Source organism: Vanessa cardui, chromosome 24 (genome assembly GCF_905220365.1).
Source record: "Vanessa cardui chromosome 24, ilVanCard2.1, whole genome shotgun sequence".
NCBI lineage: Eukaryota > Metazoa > Arthropoda > Insecta > Lepidoptera > Nymphalidae > Vanessa > Vanessa cardui.
This window is the reverse complement of record NC_061146.1, coordinates 2,168,472-2,192,366: the sequence shown is the minus strand read 5'-3', so window position 1 is coordinate 2,192,366 and position 23,895 is coordinate 2,168,472. Positions and strand designations below refer to the sequence as shown.

The window sequence follows — 23,895 nt, the reverse complement described above, 5'->3', positions numbered from 1 at the left end:
TCCTGCTCGTTTGTTCTGGAAGATCAAAAATCGAAAGTTTTGATACAAGAAGTTGTTTAAATTTCTTATAGTGAGTAGGTCAGAATAGTTTAAATAAAGTAGACCTAGTAGTAATTCGACTGGTCCTAACTTCTACGTTTACATCGAAAATAACTGTAACTTGGTATTCACAATTAAATTAAATACGAATTATGGTTACTTAAGTTGTAACTAAAGCAATTAAGGGCGACTCGGGCGCAATTAATGGTGTAATTTTCAACTTCAACTAAAACTGTGTAAATTAAAATGAAACAAATTTCAACTTAGCTAAAATTAATGTAGACGGTTTCGGCAAAAAACGAAAACTTATAGGGCCTTGAAAAGCCAGTAAAGATCTTACAGGAATAAATCTTTCTCTGCCGAGTTTGCTAAATGTCGTGCTTGCTAGCAAGAGCTGCTTGATAGAGTACCATTGCAGAAGGAGGTCCTGGAGCGGGAACTACATTTTTTCGAGGATATTCAGTTGCGTTTGGTACCAATAGGTTCCAGATATCCCACCTTTATTGGATGGAAAGGTGTAAAAGCTTATTTTTAGTGAGATAAAAAAGTGCTGTCAAAATACCTACTGTCGAAGTATGGGAGTCACGAGATAGTATGTGTGTGTTTGTACACATATTTGTGCACAAATACAAACAAACATACTAGACGTCTGACTAGCATGTGAAATTAGCTAGTGAGGACGAAATTCGATCTAGTGGATTTCATTTACACAGTTACAGTTTCTAGTTGGTTGAAAACACATCAAACTTTTAGTCGATACGAGTTTAATTACTCAAATTAACATTGTAAAATAACGGCTCACAGCTTTAATCAAATCGAAAAAAAGTATATTTAGATTTAGATTTAAAAAGCGACGATAAAAATACAATTATCACGATAGGCTATGCAAATTGTGACAGCTGGCAACTTTTTAGTTATTTTGGCGCAAAAAGGGCCTTTTTTTAGTAATTTACTGAGGCATTATTTTGGTATGTTTGACGTTCTATTTTATATATTGGTATTCTTGTACTATCATATCATCTTAAGATCTTTTACTGAATTTCTGCACTTAATAAATCGTTACGAATAATCAATATTCTGTAAACAAATCATTTTATGTTACGATTACTCGTAAAATGAAATGGTTTGTTAAGGTAATTCCTTCACGAGTTACGATTAGTTTTGCCATACTTTTTATTTTATTGAAAAGAATTAAAGTGCCCTTTGATAATAATCTTTAACCAGAGAGAAGTGAAATAATTTTGCGTCTGAAACATTGGGTTAACATTTGCTCTTGACCTTGAACTGAAACTTCATCGCGTCCAACGAATTTCAACTTGAAAGATTCTCGGTTTACGTATAAATGTCACTGAATTCTTAAAAATGTCTTTATAAATAATCTCATATGTAAATTTATACCTCTTAATGATTTAGAGTTATTAAATCTTTAATTATTTTTTATAAAAAGTATTATTCGTAAATATAAGTATATCTAGACGATAACATATCTGACTTAATATGTCACATAATAAAGGCATTTGTATTAACTATTTATAAAAAAATTTTGGAAAATTGCCAAATAGATCACTTAAAGTTGAAGAATAGTGGTCAGATGTCACCTTATTAAAGATGAAATTACTATTGAAACTCATCGCGTTATATAGATGAAGTTCTTTGTTTAAATAAAGTATTATGTATGTATGTATTAAAAAAAGGAATAATACTCAAAGCATATGTAGTTTTTTATTACGATTAAAATGTATCTTGTAAGACTATAAATAAACTAGAATAAAGAATTAAATAAGATCATGTAAGGATGCCAATGAATGAAATTGTTTGTTTTAGTTCACACGAAATGTATTTCAATATAAAAGTACGCAAAAATATCGTGGTGAGAAATCAATTGTTATACAAATTCCGAACGCTAGTATCCAATATTGTGGTAGAACAAACAGATCTAAATGCCTTTGGAATCAACAATGTATTGTATGCAATCGGCTGTAGTCACCGGTATATTGTTTTTGGTTTTTAAAGTCTACAATAAATGAGTCTAGTCGTATTTATATTTTTCATTGTTTAGATACAATTTGATGATTTGGTTATAGTTATATGAATACAATATAAAGATTACATAAAATGTTAAAGATGTCATGTTGACTTTATAACATACTAGCGGCCCGTCCCAGCTTCGTACATAAGTTTTTTTACGACTTTGGTTTACGTTACTTAGGTGTTAGTAAGGATTCCTTATCTTTTCTAGCCCTAAATATAGCCTATGTTACTCGTGGATAAGGGAAACGACCAAAGTTATCCTCCTTATAATATTAAGAATAGATAAAAAATATTAGAAGATTTATTTCGACGAGCGTTTTTACAATTAAAAAACGCTTCCTTTAAATTAGTGTCAGTAATAGTCATATTTTCATCATAACAATCTTTGTAGGTTTAAGAAAATATTTGAAAAGCTAATAGGCCTTCTGATAAAGGTTTAAGTTTGCCTAAATTGACTGGCAAATCAAGGAGAACAAGCTATTTTTCACACTGTCAATAGACGATTAAACTAAGGGACGTAGATTTATGTATCCTGTAGTTCAGTCGAAAATAGCGATTCGAAATCGAAACACAGCGCTAGAAAGTAATGGTCTTGGGTGTAAAACTGACAAATGGGTCGCCTTACATACAAGCTTCCATAGAGCTGCGATACTAAGAGTAGAATTATTATTGTTGTAATAAACTCGGAGAGTTAATTAAATAAATACGAGACAACATCACATACATAACTCTGATCTCAATGTAAGTAGATAAAGCACTTGTGTTATGGAAAATCAGACGTAACGACGGTACCACAAGCATCCAGACCCAAGATAACATAGAAAACTAATGATAATCTACATCGATTCGGCCGGAAATCGAACCCGCCCCGGATTCTTTTCGATTCCCGGCCTCAGAGTGGCGTATCCATGAAAACCGGTGTACACACCACTCGACCACGGAGGTCGACAAAATTATTGCATTTAGGGACAGAAAAAAAATATACCAGATTCTTTTGTATGTGATGAATACATATATACGTACGAAATAATCTGTAAAAATATACACAGATTTCTAACCATACTTTTCAGAACGAAACGAGAAGGACCTTACGATGAGAGCGATAATCTCGAAAGATTCAGTCTGATTTGAATAACTCGTATTTGAATATTTACTTTGTTTCGGAAGGTTTTGAGGTACCTGAAGCGAGTATTACATATAAGTCAATAAATACGAAAACTACACTTTTTTTTCTAATAGGTGGCAAACGAGCAGGAGACGCACTTGATGGAAAGTGACTACCACCGCCCATGGACATCTGCAGTACCAGGGGCTAGCAGGTGCGTTACCGGCCTTTAAGGAAAGAGTACGTTCATATCTTGAAGATTCCCTTGTCGTATCGGTTCGGAAAAACCATTGGCTTAAACTGGTTCCACAAAGTGATTGTGCGAGGCAGAAAAAAATTAATATGTCATTTATGGAATATTTAAATTGGAGACAGGTAAAATAGCAGGTTTCAGCTTGTATAAATAGTTGGACTATTATTGTGACGTAATGAAGTACGAAATATAAGGTTTAATATTGTTTGTAGCTTACAATAATCCGTTCTAATTCTTGCCAACGAAGGGATCAGAGAAAAAATATTGACGTAATATGATCTTATCGTGAATTTAAATAAGAATACGTATTGGAACGAGAGTACCTTAGAGCAATGTCAGCATTGGAAATGCTAGATGTTGATTTAGTAGATATCCCATTATATATAGATATTTGTGATACAACACTCAAGTCAAAGTCAAAGACAAAAATCTTTACTCAAAAAAGAAGTATTTACACTTGCTTACTGATATTCAAAAATCTATCACCGGTTCGGAATTTAATACATTGGACCTAAGAAGAACCGGCGAAAGAAAATTAGCGGGTCCAATTTTTTTAGTTTTATGCTACATGTATAATAACAAACATATTTTTGCTATTTGAAACAGCCTGGAAGCAATCGCCCATTACCAATGGATACTGAAGTTAAGTGGTTACCTATGTCCGGACGTAGGTGTGTATGGACGCAGGTGCTGAGATATATGCCATTAATTACATTGCCAAACAAATACCACATTTCAGAATATGATGCTATGTACTTGTGCCTGTAGTAGCGCTGACTCTGATGTGAAGTATTATATGGTGCTAGAACATAACAGCCCGACACACGGAGACCAACATTCATATTATTTTTAAATGAAATGAAGATTAGCCAACTGTGTAAGTGTAGCGCACAAATTGGTCCATAAAAATAGGCACATTAATTTTTCTCTCATTCTTTTAGTCCATGTGTATGAAAATCTTACAAAACTGCATATAGACTAGGTCCCTGATAACCTTACGTAGGTTCCGATTTCAATATCAATGAAAAACTTCAGAATTCTCGGTGAAATTCTTTTGATCAAAACGATAAATACTTTTTAATGATCTTCCACCGAATTCGCTTTTCACTTGACCGATGACGCAGTTATTGCATATTGCACTGGGATGCATCAAGCGCATTGCACGACATCAATGCTATATGATCTTTGAAAATCAGCAAGCAGACCAAAATTATCTATACAACGGGAGCTATCAATGTCAATGTCAATATCATAAATTTTCATATAGATGTATTGACTGAATGATAAGAAAATATATTTTTAAGGTGACGTATTGTTTTGTCCAAACGGTATTAGTACTAGTTCTACAATATTTTTCTGATTTGTATTGCCAGCCATACAAACTGATCCATAGAATATAACAATTTTGCAACCTAGTGATACAAGTGAAATGTCGATGCGTTAGGAACATTTTATCAAACTCTACTTCATATACATATGTTGTATTTGAATTTGACCTTGAAATATGCTGATTGTTTATTTCTATTATTAATAGCAATTGCAAAAAGCATGCTACTTCCAACGACCTCATTATTCTTAGAGTGCAGTCAATATGCAATGTCAAAGATCGGAATAGCTCGTTCGTTTCCGAGCTATTCTGGAATAATTTGTTTTGGGTTAAATTTACCGGCGTTAGTACATTGTACCTTCAATGATGCGAGGAATGTTTAGCAATGTATTGCATTGTTTGCACTTTATTTATATGATTCATGAACTTGATTCATGAATCGAGTTTATTTCTTAACGAACTACAGACTTATATTTCATTTTTATATACTTTTCGTGTAAAAGTATTTTTGACTGAGTATATTCAAGGACACTGTTATAACAAGATTATATTATACATATACACAGTCTCTTTTCCTTCTTTAAATACAATGGGATTTGGAAATCTGACCGGAAAAGATTCAGACGCAAGATCGACTGTATAACTTGTTCTCCACAGCACGGGAGTTTAAACCAACTGTTTCTAGATTACGATCTGTTACTTTGTTAGTTTTTCATGATACTTATCACTATGTACGATATCGTAAAAACCAAAATTTTGCTCATGAAATTGCAGAGATGTCGACAGAGGCTTGAACTGGCAATCTTCTTTCATAATCAATGTGTTCTAACTATCACATTTAGAAGATAAATATACATTTTGTCGAAAAAGTTTTGAGGATTCATAAAACTATGATTACATATGATTGAGTTTTCAAACAATAGCCAGAAATTCTGAAAATTCAATATCTATGCTAACAAGGTCGTGGTCAGAGCAGCTTGCAATTACAACGTATCCTCTGACAAACAAATTTTGAATATTTTTTTAAAATTTTATAGCTATTTTATGAAGTTCTTTGATTTTTCTTATTGTATCTAATAGTAATATATGTATCTTTGCAGGAAAATTTTCTTCAAATAAATAACACTCAATGAAGAGAGAAGCAATTTATATGTTGATGTGAGAACATTACGATGCATGACGTCACGTATTAAGGTAGGTGAGATTCATTCCACGTTTTTCTAAATATAAAAAAAAATCTGTCACTATATTACGTGTACATCTTGTAAATAATAAATTTGGAAGTTGGTGTATCACTTTTGACGTTAATATATGACGACACTGTTTTACCGAATATCGCGTAAACGCTGATATATTTTTTTCTTGAATAGGTATCCTCTTAAGAGTTACTTGCCCGATGGCTCTTCAGCAAACCATCTTTAATTGATCGCCACTACAATTGATATACTTCAGCGCGTTATTTGATAAAAGCTTTCGGAGAAACTAGTCGGTCGCCCGCGAAACGGATTGCAGAATTTTGGGACCTGTGACAGGTTCTATTTTGATTTATTTGATTTTAAGCTGCAAGCCACACATCTATATATGGTTAAGTATGAAACCTCTTTTCATCAAATGTATGTTATTAAGTAAACATTAGTTCAGTTAGTATTGAAGCTTGTCGGAAACAATTACTATAATTTTTTTTAAGTTTTTCATTCCTTTTTATATGGCCATAGTACCGCTCTCTAACCGGCCAATAACTTTTTTCTGCTCTCTAAAATTCATTATCGGCTAAATCGTAACAATTTAGTAAAATTCAATCAAGAATCTTTTTAAATATTTTGCACGTCTAAGGGCTCTTCAAAATAGACCATAACCGAAACTATGAACCGAACGAACAAAACGATTTAAAAATGTTATTATGAAAGGTACTTTATTTGAATAGACTTTTATTACAGGATATTGGGCAAAAACCCTGGTTCCTTTCAGAAGGGCGCTGGTACACTTTATCACGTCAAAAAAAATTGATAAATTATTAATACTGTAAATTGGAGCACGTAACATATTTCCCATAGCTATACGCGCGAAGCTAAACTAAACCAAAAAAAATGAAATAGAATAGCACAATATCAAAGAGATTTGCGTACAAGATCAAAAACTTCGATTCAAGTGTCTCCAATATTTTCTATTAACGGCGTCAAAGCGGAATAAAACGAGAGCCTTATGGTTGTTTCCCCTCCTGAGTATAGTGTAGCATACTCTGAAATTAAAATGGTGGAAAAGAGTAACTACTGAATTCCTTCATGGGAGCATGTACTTTCGGAACTGGTGGTAGCCGGTGCTTCTATGAGCCTTCTTGAATCAAGATTATTTTGATTTTATTTTCATTTGATGACCGTTGCGTTAACCTTAACTACAAAAATTTAAGTCCCTTCTACTAAATTTACAAATGTTCTCCCCAATACAGCCTTTGTCTCTGGATGGGTATGACCAAAGAACTGTCATTCTACCAAACACTAATACTCTGAGTTCCATTCTATATTCAGGTAGTTTTATTTACGTGTAAATATGTGAGGAATATATAACAGCTTAAATATAAAATCAATAAGATATTTAAAAATATTAAAAAAAAAATAAAGACGATTATCGATAAAGAAGTTTTTATGGTATCGTAGTTCCGAACAATGCAAGGAGTTCTTAATAATAATAAATGTTGCACCTTCGTCTAAGAAGATCATTAAAAAATCTTAACGGTATCCTTAAAACTGTAATCTTCTTATACAGTGAATAGTCTATTAATATTAAAGAAAATTCCGTTTAAGTAAAAATAAATTCCATTACTTTAAATATCCTGCTATTTTTTTTTTATCTTCTTTCACAGAGAACACAACGTTAACAGTTTCAAAGAAATATCGAGTGTTTCTTCAAGCGATATAATAATTGTTGGTAAAGGACTGAACGTGGACGGTTTGAGTTTCCAATGAACTGAAAAGCGGGAAAATATGAAACACAGCCTTTGTGATGCAACACGTTAATTAGTTTCACTTAGAACTTAGAACTCGAGGAGTTTTCATTAGCTCCAAATATTTTACATCTTGCATTCGTTTGCAATTGGCTATAATAATTAAATCGCGTATAACTTTTTAATTTTGAAGCAATTACTTATTTAGCAAAACCTTGAAAGTTTGCAAGTACATTGAAGATTTGAGGTTTGGCGTATGTATGTGTACTAGCAGTTTTGGCGGGCAACAGCTCTCGGTTTCGCTCGTGTTTTACGGCGTTGGTTGTCATATGTTAGGCAAAAGAGGCCTATGTCGTTTCCTGGAGTTAAATTTTTCTTCATACCACATTTCATCAAATTCAGTTTAGAGGTTTCAACAACGGATATCAGGAAATACACAAGTTTATAAAGCACCACAATATACATTTTCGCAATCCGAGTCACACTATCATATGAGAGATAAACATGCTTTGAAACGACATAAATAAAAGTGCTGCCATCTGTTTTATAAAACCTATTTTATAGATATTCTACAAATAATTATCCTTACATAAATCAGTGATCATTACATTTTAATTATGTGTATTTATATTTATAATTTTATTCTAAATATTATACCAGTAAAATCATGTTGCGTTTTTAAATTATCGGAGGTACCAATACTAATTCAAATTTCATACACTGGCAACATTCATGATTTTACGAATGTCAATAATCGAGAAATAATCAAATTACAACAGTTAAAATACATGTATATTTTTTATATATGAAACTTTTATTTTTTATTATAAATAACAGTAATTTATTTCCAATATATTAAAATACAAACAAAAGTTGTAAATCGTACAGCTGTAAACTAATTTTTATTTATATTAAGATTTGATTGATTAACTACGTAAATATGTATAACATTATTGCTTTGAGTGTCAATAGCTATGCAAACCAGACTGATGTTAAAAATTTAATATAGGAAATAAAAACTATTTAGATAATAGCTGATATCGAAAAACACCACAACTACTGCTAGCCGGCAACCTACCTGCAAGCTCCCCAGTATTGCAATTATCCATGGGCAATATTCAGTAGGGTTTTCATTCTATGGGCAGTAGTCATTCTCCATCAGAAGAGCCCCCTGCTCGTTTGCCTCCTAAATCATAAAAAGAAAGTATTCCAAAGTTTTGATTTTTCGTTTCTGTCAGCAGTCGTCGTTATTTTTTTTACGCAGCGTAAACCTTCAGAAAGGTGACAGTCCCAAAAGGATTGTGTTATGAAGCTGAATATAAAGCTAAGGAAAGTAACATTATCGTGAGGTAATGTAAATTTGGAACTCATTCCGACTCACTGCTCCACTTGACATAGATTTCCTTCTGATGTTTCCATACACTGTCAATACGAGATGAATTATAAAATCAAATTAATCAATGTGTTTTATTTAAGGAATAAATAGTCCAGATGATTAATACGTAAAAAGAGCAAAGATCACAAGTCAATAAAAATCTATCAAAAATAAGTTATTATTATTTATTTACATACGAATTATTAAGGTCAAGTCATTAACTATATGCACATAAGAACTAAAAATAGTACAGTAAAGTAAAGTAACAGCTTGTAAATTTCCCACTGCTGAGATAAGGCCTACTCTTCCATTATGGAGAGGGTTTGGATCATACTCCACCACGCTGTTCCAATGCGGGTTGGTGGAATGCACATGTGGCAGAATTTCGATGAAATTAGACACATGCAGGTTTCCTCACGATGTTTTCCTTCACCGCCGAGCACGAGATGAATTATAAGCACAAATTAAGCACATATATATAGTGGTGCTTGCCTGGGTTTGAAACCGCAATCATCGGTTAAGATTCACGCGTTCTAACCACTGGGCCATCTCTGCACACTAAAAATAGTTACTGTACAAATAATGACCGCGTGGAATGGTGGCAAGAATGCTAGTAGCATTTCTACGTGGACTGGCAATACCGAACCTGTCGATAAAAAATGAATTAGCACTTCGCCAGAAGAGGCAATAAGGCAAGGTGTTATACTTTTAATTAGTTTTTACACTACTACCCCAAGGCCCGACTATTTCAACAGCCAAAGGGATAAAAACATAAATTGGAATAACGCTAATATTTGGATCGTTTAATCGCTACAACTTTCTTACGACGGCTTCGGCTATCATTATTTTCTTGACTAGAGACGAAAAAAGAAACATAAAGAAATGTATGTCAAGTTATAAAAAAAATACTTAAAATTTATAAAGACAAAACTAATAGCAGTAGGACGAAGTTATGTCAAAAGTCAAACAGAATAGCTAAAGTTTGGGGCGATATTGTTAATAATCGGGATTTTCTGTGACTTATCCAAAGTCTTTGATTGTGTTCAACATGAAAGTCAGGTCAGTAAATTTTATCACTACGAAATTAGAGAACGCGCGCTCCACCGTTAGACTTCTTATCTTGGCGATATAATTGAGAAGGTTAACGTTAAAGGAAAAAGGTCTCCTGAGGTCCCAGTACATCTTGACCGATGATTACGGATTCAAACCCACGCAAGCACTACTAAATATTCATGTGCTTAATTTGTGTTTATAATTCATCTCGTGTTCGGCGGTGAAGGAAAACATCGTGAGGAAACCTGCAGGTATCTAATTTCATCGAAATTCTTCTACCTTCTACCACATCTTCTAACACATGTGTATTCCACCAACCCGTATTGGAACAGCGTCCAAACCCTCTCCTCAAAGGGAAATGAGGCCATAGTGCAGCAGTGGGCAATTTACAGGCTGTTGTTGTTTTTGAGGTACCAGTTAGTTTGGTCCCATACCAACAACAACAAGTCCCATACAAGTCGAGAAACAGGAGTAATATTTCTGTGCTCGTTTTTTGTACCAACGTTATAAGTATCATATTATCTCACAAAATCGTTAACATTCTTCATCCATACTTATTATTTTTTTTACAAAACACACCTTTTTATGGTTAATTTTCAAGTTGAAAAACAATATCATGAAGTTTTAAATCAATTTATTTCAAATATTTCCACACCTCAGGTCATATATCAATCATATTAATATTGCAACAATTCGAGAATTTCTATTATTAAACGTACCGGATTTCTACATGTTACTCTGTTGCTGTTAAAATGTAACTTTCCTACAACATATATAAATATAATTCGATAAAACATTACGAAAAATACGATTATTTCTTCATAATACCATATATTTTTGCTATGGTGTATCTATTGGGGCGCATTGGGAGTAATCCGATTCATTTTCTATGACGGAAAATGGCTGGACGCTCTCATAGATTATTAATTTATCTCTAATGATGGAGAAGACACGTACGTCTTAACCGATGATTACGGGTTCAAACCCAGGCATTACTGAATTTCCATGTGCTTAATTTGTGTTTATAATTGCTCGTGCTCTCCGGTGAAGGAAAATATTGCGAGAAAATTTGCATGTGTCTAATTTCAATGAAATTCTGCCGCATATGAGTCCACCAACATTCATTGGATCAGCGTGGTGAACTTTGCTCCAAAAACCTTCTCCTATAAGGGGGAGGAGGTCTTAGCCCAGCGGGGAAATTTACAATTGAATTTTTCCATCATGAACAACAGGTTCATGATGGAAAAATTCAAATCTTTTTATTTAACTCGATATCTATCGATTTCTTCAATATCTTATTTCTTTCTTTCTTCTTTAAAATCTTTCATCAATCAGAAATTTCGAGGCACCCCGTGACAACCACTTTTTTCCAATTAAAAACTTTACGTTACTAACGTATTCGATATTTGAAAAGCCAAATTGTGACTTGCTTAAAATTTTTTCGTACCCATGTTTTATATTGTTGGAAATATAAAACAATTTCTCTTATTGATTTACAGTTTTTAGAAAATTCCCAGAAGTGACGGTAACAAATTGTCTTCCTACCTCAAATATCGATACAATTGTATGCAAATTTGCATTTAAGACTTTTAATACAAAACATATGATGTATTTTTATCAATAGTATTAACAGTAACAGTATTATTAAGAGTTATCATTTATTCATATAGACTGATTCGGCTCAGCGAATTGAACGTGGACCTTAGCTGACGTATCTAGTTAAAATCTGGATACAAACGTCATACTTTCATTTCTTTTAAGCTGTGACTACCTCCGTGGTCGAGTTGTATGTACGCCGGTATTCATGGGTACGCCACTCCGAGATCCCGGGTTCAATACAATTTATCATAAGATTTCTATGTTGTCTTGGATCTGGCTGTTTGTGGTACCGTCGTTATTTCTGATTTTCCATAACACAAGTGCTTTAGCTACTTACATTGGGATCAGAGTAATATATGTGATGTTATCTCATATTTATTTATTTATTTATTTATTTTAAGCCATATGCATTTGTCTGCAACGAACTATCTAAAATCTATTGCTACTATAACATGAATATGTACATTGTATTGTCTTTGGTAAATAAATGATTGTGGCGAGCGTATTCCAACTACACAAGCAGACGAACCACAAAATCAAACAGTTGTCCGATGCAGATTCCACATGTTAAAACTCTTTCAAAGGATGCATTCAAAAGGCAAATTCAAACAATTATAACGCAACAAATGCTATAAAATAATATTTTATTAAATGCTAGTTTTGAATTTAGAATAAAAACTCTATAACAAAAAGGTAAGGGGAAATGAGGTTTTTATAGCTATAATGTAAAAGTATCAAACTTGTCTTTATTTTAATACTTCTAATATATTATAACATAACAATAAAAACCAAACAGAAAGAAAATACTGTTTTTATTAATACTAAAGAATTAAAGAGTCTAATATAAATTAAATAAAAATATATTGATAGTAGACTAAAGATTTATCGTAATGACTTTGAAATAAAGACAATTCTGTATCCACTATTAAACAACAATTATATAGGTGTTGCGTTTAAATTGATGATACATGAGCGCCCGTATACGTGTCATGGGCTAAGCCTTTGATAAGTTTGAAAAGTATAAAATAGTCAGTCATATAAACATATATGACGTATTTTCAAAACGTTGATGTATATGTGATAGCACTTCTAGCAATAATAATATACATCAACATTTCCAGTAGTAACATCAGATTGAAAAAAAAATACAGACGAATTGATAACCTCCTTTTTTAAGTCGGTTGAAAATCAGCAATCACAATGAGGCAAGTTTTTAGGTTGGCGGACGAGTATATGGGCCACCTGATGGTAAGAGGTCACCATCACCCATAGACAATGACGCTGTAAGAAATATTAACAATTCCTTACATGGTCAATGTGCCATCAACCTTGGGAACCAAGGTGTTATGTCCCTTGTGCCTATAGTTACACTGGCTCACTCACCCTTCAAACCGAAACACAACAAGACTGAGTACTGTTATTTAGCGGTAGAATAACTGATGAGTGGATGGTACCTACCCAGACGGGCTTGCACAAAGCCCTATCACGAGGAAATACTTATAATAATAGATCTATAAAATAAAAATACAGGAAAGTTAGGAGATACTCCATTTTAATTCCAGTATGACATAAATAAATCTTTTTAAGAACAAACTTTAATACACACCTACGAATACTTAGTAACTGTTTGATGCTAGATTATCCTATTTCTCACTTAGCCTTATAAGCTTCAAAAGCCTGTGTCTTCATTCTAAATTAACCATTATCTATCAATAAAAGAATATTTCAACAACAACAATAACAACAACAGCCTGTAAATTCCCACTGCTGGGCTAAAGGCCTTCTTTCCCTTTAAGGAGAAGGTTTGGAACGTATTCCACCACACTGTTCCAATGCGGGTTGGTGGAATACACATGTGGCAGAATTTCTATGAAATTTGTCACATGCAGGTTTCCTCACGATGTTTTCCTTCACCGTTAAGCACGAGATGAATTATAAAGACAAATTAAGCACATGAATCAGCGGTGCTTGCCTGGGTTTGAACCCGCAATCATCGGTCATACACGCGTTCTAACCACTGGGCCATCTCTGCTCATCTCGGAAGAATATTTCATTTCATTCAAATCATTTCCTTTCTCATCCACTGGACCCGTACCGTGGTACCGTTTTGTTCCAATTTATCCATTCTGCTATATTTCATCTTCATTCATGAATCAGCTAGACTAAAACAATCTTCATCGTTTTTGTATCTTGGTATTTCAGATCGATGTGAATTTTCATTAGTATCGGTGGAACAGTTGAAAGTAAATTGTCTGTTGAATTGGCGTTTCCTTAACGAAGCACGAATGTCTATTATCGCATATTATGATATTTATCGTAGACGTGGGAATTACTTAACGAGATAAATTCTTGCATTTATACTTATATAATAAATGTGAAATTACCTCAACGCTTAAACCGCTGATCCGATTTAGATGAAATGAAGAATGAATAAAAGGACATGAGTGCTGCTTTATTCATTTCACCCCTCGAGTTAGCAGAAGAAGGATGATAGTCTGTGGACTATAAGTAAAGTTTTATAAATTTCGAGCTAGTTAACTGGATGTAACCGCAACTTTGTGCTCATTTGACTTTAACAACAAGTTATTGCTGTAGCCTAAGTTACTCCTTATTACATCAGCTATCTGCCAGAGAAAGTCCCGTCAATATTATTCCAGCCGTTCGGAAGCAAATAGTTAAATATTTTCTGTTGAGGTTTGGTACCCGTACCTATCACATCCCACTTAACAAGTTTAACTTCATCATGAAAAAAAGAGAAGATCCAAACTGTAAACGATGTGAGAGAGAGGAGGACCTCCTACACTTAGTTCTTGTGTAGTGTAAAATCAACGAACAATCTAGGTTGGATTTCTTAAATGAAATTCGATGTTCTAGGGGTGAGCTTCTCTACTCTCTCCATCAAATCTTAAGTTCAAGTTTCACTGCCGAACATAGTGGTAGATTTGTAAGTTTCATCATAGACTCATTGAAACTTAGATCTGACTATTATAAAAATGTTCATTAAGTAGTAAGCTCAAATGTTAACACCTACAGTACAAGAATTTTTGTTTGTATTTGTTATTATTTTTAAGTCGCCTTAATCTCTGGATGGATGACTAATAAAATAAACAAGAATAAAAAAAAAATATTCCAGCCGTTCCAGATAATAGCCGAAACATATACACAGACAGACACAAAAACTTTTTGGTACATATTATACATAAGCTATCTACCACTTTGGATAGGTGTCACGTTCCTTGTGCTCTAGTTGCAGCAGCTAACTCGCTCTTCAAACTAGAATACATAAATAGTAAATATTATTCTTTGAGATGGCCCAGTGGTTAGATGGTATGCATCTTAACCGATGATTGCGGGTTCAAACCCAGGCAAGCACTACTATCACCACATCTCGTGCTCGGCGGTGAAGGAAAACATCGTGAGAAAACTTGCATGTGTCTAATTTTATCGAAATTTTATTGGAACAGCGTGGTGGAATATGTTCCAAACCCTCTTCTTAATGGAAGAGGAGGCCTTTTCCCATCAGTAGGAAATTTACAGACTATTATTATTCTTTGGAGATAGAATAGGTACTTTTAGATGTATAACGAAAAAATACCTCGCGTGTCTGCGCGCCGCCCCTGAGAGTACATTAAGTCGTTAGTTCCGGTTGTTATCACAGATGTATGGTAATCGTTATCTTTTGGTAGGAATTATTCTAATCCATTGGGCTAATGGTGTGCCCGTTACGTTGTGGAGTCAGGTGGCAATTGCTCGATAAAACTTTATATGTACATATGTGTAAAAAAACTACGAATTAAAATACATGGAATAACGAAAGATCTGAACATAGTGTTACTCGTGTAAACGTTATACATATAAATATATATTTAAATCAGTTCTTATTTTACTATAATACTGTATCAATTAATAGGTACCTAGTAAAGGTAGGTATCCCGTCTCAATTTCGCAGTCTAATAGATTTGAAATAATCAAAATTTTAGCGATTGCACTAGCATATGATTAAAAAAAATCAGTAAAGGAATATTAGTAAATATATACTACAAGTAAGGATAAGCTATATAACGCCAAGATTCCGACTCCGCAAAGTCAATAATTTTTTCTTGGGGCAAGGTATCCGTATCTATAATAAAATTCCGCAGACATTTTTAACTTTGCCGTTTCGTAAACTCAAATCGATTTTAAAAAGTACATTGGTAAAAAAGGCATATTATTCGATACAAGGTTTTGTAGATGATAAAAAAGCGTGGAATAAATACCTGTTGACTTCCAGGATACATTACATACATATATAATTGTATTTAACTAATATTGATTGTATTTTTTAAATGTTGTAAGAGAGTGAGTTTCTTGCCGGTTCTTCTCGGTAGAATCTACTTTTCGCACCGGTGGTAGCTTCACTTAATTGTTAAATGACGATTCCAAAGTGCTTGTAAAAGCCTACTTGAATAAAGTTTATTTTGATTTTGATTAAAATCATTTCTATCATAACAAAAATATATTTCTATTATTAAAATAGTATGCAGTAGTAAAATATTTATAATACGTATAACATTGACAAAAAGGCGCTTAGAGGGGGTATAATAATATAAGAAATCGTTATGTTGTGTGCTGTCAATGCGCACGATTTTTTAATACCCCCAAAGCGCGCCAATTAACATTTCGATTTTATCTATTTCTAGATTTATCTGCTCGCCATAGATAACATATATTTAATAGATAAAATGTTATTTATAAAAGTAAAATTTAATTTGTTCTTGAGTAATTTAGGGCACGGTATAATATAAACTTCGTATGAACTACGAACAAATTTCATTTGAAGCTGTGGTAATAGTCTACTGGGTTATTATATAAAGACCTTCTAGAAAACTCTGAAGTAAAGTTCATTTCATACACTTCTATTTCTAGTTTATAAAAGTTTGTTTTGATATAAAATCCTAGTAGTCCATTTCCAAAACGACCCACGCGTATTAACTCGTGATAAAAATATTTCCAATAGAGTATTAGACTAAGAAAAAGTTCTTACTAAACAAAATTGACGACCTCCATGGTCGAGTGGTATGTACGTATGATTCCCGGCCGAGTCGATGTAGATTACCATTAGTTTTCTATGTTGTCTTGGGTCTGGGTGTTTGAGGTACCGTCGTTACTTCTGATATCCATAACACAAGTGCTTCAGCTACTTACATTGGGATCAGAGTAATGTATGTGATGTTGTCTCATATTAAAAAAAAAAATTAAAAAATAAATCCTTTCAATAAAAATCATTATTGAGCTTACAATTTTTTTATTCCTTAAAAATCTAATTTTCAAATAATCTTTGTAAAACAGTATTAAAAGCAGTAATAAATACTTAAAATAAGTCACAAAGAATATTATTTTCTATATCTGATTGGCACAAAAACTTAAGGAATACGCTCCTGAATCTGCCCTCAATAATGCGTTACAATTAAAAATGTCTGCTTATCACACCTCCCACACAACATCCTTAGGTCGTCTGACTAATCCAGAATCAATGATTTTAAGAATAAATTCTGACATAATCATAAGTGACAAAACAAATCATGTAACCTAATTAACTTAATAGTTCACAGGAAGAGGTAAGACGTTTATAATCAACGTCGATGAAAATCTTATTTATATAAGGAATTTGTGATAAATATTTTTTTTTGATTTCCCGATGTGATATTTAGATAAACCCTTAGATATTTTGAATAAATCACTTAATTTAGCTTCTTGAGTGGGTGTTTAACTTGGTGGTTAGGGCTTATTGTAGGCTGGTCTGAGTAAGTACTAGATATCACTCATCATATAGTTTACCGAAAGCAATACTTAGGACTTCCAGTGAAGTGTGAAGTGTGAGTGAGTCAGTGTAACAAGCATATATTACATGAATGACGACCTCCGTAGTCGAGTAGTTTTGATACCGGTTTTATGGGTAGAAGGCTTATTAGTTTTCTATGTCGTCTTAGGTCTGGGTGTTTGTGGTACCTTCGTTACTCCTGATTTTCCATAACACAAGTGCTTTAGCTACTTACAACATCACAAACAAAACTCTGATCCCACTGATCAGAGTATTAGTATGTGATGTTGTCTAAAAAAAAAATATATAAAAAAATTTACATAATATCATAGTTCTCTATTAAAATAATAACAAGTTAATAACCAGGTTCTCCTCATGTTCAAGGAGTTATTTCCCAAGCTGAATGAATTTTAATATTGAATTACATATAGCGTAATTCTGTAACAAAAATGCCGTGAAAAATATAAACATTCGTTTCAACTGAACAATAAAACGTCCCTTGAGTTAGCAGTTGAATATCTAGTGACTGCGTAGGTGTCTATTCACCTGTTTCATTCACACGGTTCTAACACCAAAGATAACTGAATAAACTACAAATAAAAACGTATTCCGTTGCCATAGACAACGCTAATGTGGCTTATATTTACTTTAATCCTATCTCAGTGCTGGAACTAAAAATATCATGAGAGAGTTGATTTAAATCACGTGCTAGATCTATCCATACTAGGTTTTTTTATTTATTGTGTTTATGCAATAGGTAAATAAGTGATCTATTGATTACCTCCGTAGACACAGAGACCGTAAGAAATTTAAAATACTCCCTGGTGTAAGAAACTCAGCAAGACTAGTATAGCAACAAACGTTGCTTAGTGTTTTTTTTTTCTTTAATAGGCTATTTGACTGGTTTTTAAAATCCATTTTATATTATTTAGTAGAGTAGTAGGTTCTGGAACCAAGTAAAAGTTGATTTTTTTAAATTTCTAGTACATATTTGCCGAAAAATATCATTTTAAAAATTCCGTATTTAAATAACGCGCGAAAACGCTACTTGGACAATATGGCGCTGCAATGGGGTCTGTGACGTCACTTTGCTGTATTTTAATCGGTGGTACATATTGTAGAAGAGCAAGGTTTACAAGAAAGTGACTTGATCATAACCTCGGCCAATCAGGAGCGTTTTGTGTCACGTGACAAACGTTTAAAAAAATGCATTTTTATTTATTGATTTTTGTATAAATTAAATATTATTTTCAAGTTTCGTTAGTAAAGAACCATTTTTAAACTCATAATATACACTGATTACAATAATTCACAATTTATTTTTCACATTGTCAAATAGCCTATTTTGTCTTTGTATAATTTGTCTCCAGACAAGGGAGCAAGCAGCAAGGTAGCATGGGAGTATAATGCCAACTTGATGACTCCAAACCCAATAATCATTGTACTGACCAAATGCATTGTTTAAAACCATAAATTTTCACTAGCACACAAAAAACTTCCTACTAAAACCGTAAAAGCAGTGAAATAGAATATATAGAGATAATCAATTACAATTTTCAACCACATATCATATTGTAACGAAAAAATATTAAAACATCATTCTTCTAGCGTTTTAATGCGTATTTTTCCGGTTGTAAAAATACGTCCAATATAGAAACAAAAGAAGGGAAATCGAATCTAATATCATATATAAGTAAATTTCAGAATCCGTATTCATTCAGACGTAATTTAATCTGTGTGAAATTGTTGGATACGCTGTGGATAAACTTATAAGAAATATAAGAACAAAACGATCTTGACATATTAAACGCCAACGTTGGTTCAAACATATTGGAATTGGAAGTATCACATTCACATTGCAAAAACCTTACCAAGCATTCAAACGATATTAAGGATTGTAACTTGGCGACAAACCAGTTTTATTATGGAAATATACAAGACTAATTGTCTTTTGCTCGACTACCTAAATCTATACACATATTAAAATTGGAGTGTCTGTTTGTAATACTAAAATAGCCCTTTTTAATCAATGCATATGTTCATATACCAAAATAACATTTCTTTAAATTTTTGTCTGTCTGTCTGTTTAATCCGGCTAATCTCTGGAACAGCTGGACCGATTTTGACGGTACTTTCGCTGGTAGATAACTGATATAATAAGGAGTAACTTAGGCTACAATGATATTTTTTATTACTTTCAAACACGTATAAGGTCGCGGACACAGCTTGTTAAGTCGCAAAAATATGCGGTCTTTCAACGTCGTTACACTTAATCAACTATTGGATCATTATCTTTGTTGTTTTTGTCGTACAGTAGAAAGAAAACTAATCGATCCTTAGCATTAAATTAATAAACTTCCACATTGAACGTCTAGAGCGCTTCAATGGATTCAAAAATTCAAATCAATCAGACTTGCAACCGAATTAAATAGACTAGATGTGAAAATGAGATTGCGATCTTGGCTCGTTCCAAATTTAAAATTGGCTCACGAAGTTTTCACTGCGGAAATTGAAAAGCTGTGATACTTAATTAAATGAGTTGAATAAAAATTCACGAACAAACAACAAATAATATTTCTCACTTCACTTTATATTTATAGATATAATTTTATTTAAAAACCAGTTAGCCAAATGTAGCAGACTTCCGCAGATCGAAAAGGATGTATGTCCTTGATCTCCCGTTATGTAAGCCTTATCATCAGATCAGTAAGAATGGGGGAATCTTCGAGATCGGCTGTATTTCCTGAACATTATATCTTCCGTTAGAGAAGTTTCAGATCGGTAGGTAGGTGTTAGCGAAGTTATTTCCAGTTACCATAACGTCTCAACTCCTAAAAGAACTGGAACTTAGCACTTCGCTTTATAGAGCTGAGATGGCCCCGTGGTTAGAACGCGTACATCTTAACCGATGATTGCGGGTTCAAACCCAGGCAAGCACCACTATATATATGTGCTTAATTTGCGTTTATAATTCATCTCGTGCTTTCATTCCATTCCACCAGCCCACGTTGGAACAGCGTGGTGGAATATGTTCCAAACCCTCTCCTTAATGGAAGTGGAGACCTTATGCAGAGGAAAATGTACAGGCTGTTACGAGCACTTAGATTCCTGCTATATGCCTTCTATGAGGAGAGCGTAACAATTTAAAAAAATTATCACACTTGTATATTGATTATAACTATATTATAAAGAAAATCGATAGCACACCTTAGTTATGAGACTATCGCCTCCTGGCTATTTCTTTTCATATTCAAATGTGTTTATAATAAAATAGACAAAAAAAAACCGCTGAGTTTTTTTTCGCCGGTTCTTCCCAGGTCAGGATGTTTTCTTTTCCGAACCGGTGGTACTGTGTTCATTTGACCATCAATAAGCATGTGTAATACTTGTATATTGAATAAAGTAATTTGGGTTTGAGTTTTAAGTTATACCTAATCACTCATACAGTTTTATTAAGTAATATGTTCTTTGTGTAAGTTTTTTTAATTTTCTTTTTAATAATCGTGGCCTTTTCGAAATAAACTTTTCATGTCTGTCTTTCTGTCTTAAAGTAAAGTAGAAGCCTTCAATGAGGAATCGAAATAAGATTAATATTAAGTGCTTAGGTACATGTTTATGTACGCCTTCGTTTATTGTACTTGGTGTGTACGTGTGCCACAGTCGAGAATTTTCATTAGAATGATTTGATTCTCACCCTATTTGCTCACATCAATTCATCTAACTGTCAATAAGTCGTATGTCACCGTGTCTCCTTTAAGCCTTTAGCCTTTTTACTGACTCACACACTGACACACGGTTTTAATTGTCAGAAATAATATTTAAACCTGTGTAATTTAGACAACGAAAAAATCATTAATGTACAATTTTTTTACTGTATTTGTTTTGTAGCCCTGAATATATTATATCTAATCGATTTACGCATTGCTTTTTTTTAATTCTAAGAAAAAAGGGTGTTTAAGCCAATAATGATTGGACTTATGCTCGGTGCATTTATGTATAAAAAAGTCCAGAAAATTTTTAGCCTTGAAAAATTATACTTTTGGTGGTTTTTACAAAACATTGCATACGACGAAAAGAAAATTATTGGTTTCTGTACCTGATAACAAAAATAAATGTAAGTCATAAATGGAAGTAATAACATGTGTTACAGATACAGTGTGGCTTTTTAATAGAGAATTACAGTAACCCAAGCTATAAAAGGAGTTTGTTATATATATTATATGTATATCATTTATATATCTACATATATAGTGTCGCATATCTTGATATGTCTGACAGTTACACTTAACACTTGCCAAAGGTCATACATACTACCGTATGTGTGTACTTAGTATCCAAAATTTGGCCACTAGTTTTTTCTTCTCAGCTTTATTTCTCAATTTACATATATGTATAAATAAGCAAAAAAATTACGTTACGTAGTAAAAGTAAAAAAAAAAGATTATCTGTTTTGTAAAATTTTATATAACATAAAATATGTTTTAACAAAACCAGGAAAAAGACGTTTAAAATTTACTTTTATCTCATGAACGTGTCTTATCTCGAAACTAACTTCGAGTAAGTCGTTATCAACAAACGGTTATGACCATTGAGTTTCTATTTCGAAATCGTTTTGTATTGAATAACAGAAAAACAAATGAAATCACATTTTTGTTGTAAAGTGAAGTAAAGTAACCCTGTAAATTTCCCCTAGCTGTGATTAGGCCTCCTCTTCCATTAAGGAGATAGTTTGAAATATATTCCACCACGCTGTTCAATGTAGAATGCACATGTGGCAGAATTTCGATGAAATTAGACACATGCAGGTTTCCTCACGACGCTTTCCTTCACCGCCGAGCACGAGATGAATTATAAACACAAATTAACCCTTCGGGTGCCTGGTGGGTCTGACAGACCCGTCACTTCAAAAAATCAACGATAACTTTTAAATTTTCGGAGCAAACCCGCTGCACTCCTGAGTAGCTTCGCGATACAAACTAACGGCTATTTTAACTACTCTCCCGCTGTCCGCAATGTACACCCATCCGAACAATACGCATTTTGTGTGGGCTCGGGTCTCAGGGACCCGACCAGGCACGCGGCGTAACTTTTAATCTTTAAGCTATTATTTTTGTTTTGGCTCTTTAATTTATATTGGGTGGTAAATTATTTGTGGAAAAAATATGAATACAGTTATAATGGCTGGGCAATTAATAAATGATGAAATTCGCCAAGCTTTAGAGTGAATTTTTGAAGAAAATGAAGATGAGGATGTAATTTTTGATGAAAGTCAATGTGAGTCAGACACATGATTCTGATGATGACAAGGAAGAAGTAAAAGTCTATAACTAACCAAATAACAGTGATATCATATACACAACCAAATGAATCACTTTGATTTATATTTCCCACCCATTATGTAATTTTGGTCACAGATCAATATATAAAGTTCTTGATTATTATTTCTGGATTCTCAACGCTACTGGCATAAACGCAAAAGTTAGTAATATGATAAACAATTCTGATACAATTACAACTAGAAGGAACTTTATAAAAAAAATGGGCATGGTATTGACTGCTCCACATCAGACTAAACGACGTAATAGTTGAAAGAATCAAAATCTTTACGTAAGAGAATCAGCTCTCATTTAGGGGAACCCTCAGAGCCACCACCCAAAAGACATGATGCTGGTAGAAAAATGTGTCGTGTGTGTGTGTATGTCCTAGCCAAAAAGATCTCAAGTCTCAAGCCTCTTGCACAAGTCATATTTGCTTGGAACACGCAATTTTGGTTTGCGAAAATTGTCACATAAATACTGATTAGTTATAAGCAATACCTTTGTTACTTTGAGATCAAAATATAATAGTTTGTAAGTTGATTAATTAGTGCCTTAAATTAATGTGAAGTCTGATTGTTGATCGCATTTAAAAAGTTTGATATTGTTGATTTAAACATAAGTGTTTATTTTTATTACGTAAAAATAGAGTCTTTTTAATTTTTTTAATGTGACTTTGTAGAAGACCTTTAGTTTCATTTTATTTTTAATTCATATAACTGAACTGCTCTAAAATAAATATAAACACATTATTTGGCGTTATGACTAATGAAATAAGTAAAAAACAAGCATTTTGTTACCGGGTCCCACAGACCCACCAGGCACGCCATGTAAGTTTTACCCACCAGGCACCCGAAGGGTTAAGCACATATATATAGTGGTGCTTGCCTGGGTTTGAACCCGCAATCATCGGTTAGAATGCACGCGTTCTAATCACTGAGCCATCTCAGCTCTTTTTGTTGAAAACACAAAAATAATGTTTGTTTGTGTGAGTTACTGACCTGTCACGATGTCTTTGTTCGAAGCATTTTATTCGTATGATGGATGATACACTTAG

The 23,895-nt window shown here is 33.2% G+C and overlaps 1 protein-coding gene across 1 annotated transcript in view; it reads left to right on the top strand.

Annotated features, from left to right (window-relative positions):
- Positions 1 to 23,895, top strand: part of LOC124540319 (orexin/Hypocretin receptor type 1-like) — a 174,539-nt gene that overhangs the window by 53,878 nt on the left and 96,766 nt on the right. Inside the window, exon 2 of the mRNA XM_047117805.1 lies at positions 5,856 to 5,949. The gene's annotated coding sequence lies outside the window, so the exon portion shown is untranslated. The remainder of the gene's footprint in view (positions 1 to 5,855; positions 5,950 to 23,895) is intronic.